Genomic DNA, 2,605 nt, shown 5'->3' on the forward strand with positions numbered 1-2,605 from the left:
GAGGCAGAGCTTGCAGTGAGCCAAGATCGTGCCACTGCACTCCAGCCTGGGCGACAGAGTGAGACTCTGTCTCAAAAAAAAAAAAAAAAAAAAAGTTCTGGAGAGGCGAGGCATGGTGGTGAAGGTTGCATAACATTGTGAATATTCTCAGTGTCACTGAACTGTCCACTTAAAAATAGTTAAAATGGTAAAGTCTATGTTATGTGTATTTTACCACAATTTTTAAAATTGAATGAAGCAACGATAGAAGAAAAGAGGAGTGGGGCTCGGTTCTCTTTCATCCTAAAACTAAACATCTGTTCTCAGGACTCCTAAATGTCCCAGCTCGTGGGGTGGCTGCCTGGTCCAGAGCTCTCCCAAGTGAGTGCTGCAGACCTATTTACAACATAGTCCAACTGGAGAGAGTAGGGCGAATTACAACTTCTATTTCTATATGTTAATATTTTCTATTTTGGGGGTGTATTTAAACATATATAATACTATAGAAGCACATGTAGATAATTTAGAAACAATTACATTTACATTGGAGGAATGCTGTCAAAAACTTTACACTCCTGGATTGCGTAACCAACAAACCTTGAAGATCATTATTATTATTAATTTGTATAGCTTTAAGTGGTACAAGTACAGTTTTGCTACATGGATATATTGCTTTTGGTGAAGTCTGGGCTTTTAGTGTAACCATCATCTGAATAATATACCTTGTATCCATTAAGCAATTTCTCTTATTATGATTTATTTATTTATTTAGAGACAAGGTCTTGCTCTGTCCCCCAGGCTGGAGTGCAGTGGCACCATCTTGGCTTACTGCAGCCTCTACCACCTGGGCTCAAGCGATCCTCCTACCTCAGCCTTCTAAATAGCTGGGACTACAGGCACACACCACCATGCCCAGCTAAATTTTTTATTATTTGTAGAAACGAGGTCTCACTATGTCACCCAGTCTGGTCTTAAACTCCTGGGCTCAAGCAATTCTCCCACCTTGGCCTCCCAAAGTATTGGGATTACAGGTGTGAGCCGCTGCTCCTAGACTAATATTATTATTTTTTGATGTCTAGCTCACTTTACTAGCTGTGAGCTCACAGGGACAGGGATCTTCATATGTTTTGTTTTTTGTTTTATTTAGTTTTTTTTTTTTTTTTAATTTTTACAGATGGAGGGTCTTGCTATGTTGACCTGGCTGGTCTCGAACTCCTGGCCTCAAACGATCGTCCCATCTCAGCCTCCCAAAGTGCTGGGATTAGAGTATGAGCCACCAAACACCCCGGCCAGATGTTCATACATTTTGTTTATCTGTGTATCCCATACCCCCAGCACAGTATCTGACATACAGCAAGTTCTCATGGATAGTTGCTGATGAATGAGTTGTGGCTGCTGTTATCACTACTCTCTCCAAAGCAGACACTCTTAGCCCATGACCATGCCATGCTGCTGGGGGCTTCCGGCCCACTGGGACATGCTCTCTTCCTCTTTCTCCTCCTTTTCTTTTTTTGCTACACCATCCTACAGTTTCCTAATCTGTAAAATGAGGACATTGGGCAGAATGCTTCCAAAGTTCCTTTTTTTTTTTTTTTTTTTGAGATGGAGTTTCACTTTTGTCCCCAGGCTGGAGTGCAATGGCATGATCTCGGCTCACCACAAACTCCGCCTCCTGGGTTCAAGCAATTCTCCTGCCTCAGCCTTCCGAGTAGCTGGGATTACAGGCATGCGTTACCACGCCCGGCTAATTTTGTATTTTTAGTAGAGACGGGGTTTCTCCATGTTGGTCAGGCTGGTCTTGAACTCCTGACCTCAGGTGATCCACCTGCCTCGACCTCCCAAAGTGCTGAGATTACAGGCGTGAGCCACTGCGCCTGGCCCAAAGTTCCTAACTTTCTGTGATGCTGATTTTCCTGCCTAAATGCCAGCTAGTAGGTTGAAGTCATTTCTAAGCCATAACATGAATCTGAATCAGGGATAGACACATGCAGCTTCAAGGTGACTTTGGGGACTTCGCCTGACTTTTTTTTATCAATATGGGCAAACTGCCGACATCTCCTCTAGGATACCAAAAGCCATGTACATTACAGAATCTCACCAGTCAAGGCCCTTCTGCTGTTCAAAGTAGGTGTCAAGGAAAGGTGGCCCTTTTAGCGGCAGAAAAACAAATTTACATTGAGTTACCATTAAGATCTTGGTTTCACAGAACCCAGGTTTGATGGGAAATCCGTGTTTCCCGACTTGGCTCTGTGTTGGTCTTGCAGCTGGACAATCCCAGGTGGACCCCCCTTGTCCATGCACACATTCCCGAAGTGACTTGGAGCAATTTTCTCAACCTACCTGCGTCTCATATTTCTCTTCTGATAATCCAAGAAAATAACATTCATTTTGTGGGGCTGCTGGAATAATAAAAAGATGCATACACAGTGAGATCTCCATAAAACAGAACCTTGATCGCCAGTATTATATTTTGTTTTCTCAAATGGGAAACAAGAGACTAAATCAGTAGTTTTCAGAGGAATTCCAGAATTCTCAAGAGCTGCCAAAATGGGGCTCCAGGTAGTTCATCCTCCAAGATGCCCCCACCTTTTTTCCAGCTCTGCTTTTTCCCAGATTTATGGACGTT

The sequence above is a fragment of the Mandrillus leucophaeus genome, unplaced genomic scaffold (assembly GCF_000951045.1).
Source record: "Mandrillus leucophaeus isolate KB7577 unplaced genomic scaffold, Mleu.le_1.0 Scaffold322, whole genome shotgun sequence".
Classification (NCBI taxonomy): Eukaryota; Metazoa; Chordata; class Mammalia; order Primates; family Cercopithecidae; genus Mandrillus; species Mandrillus leucophaeus.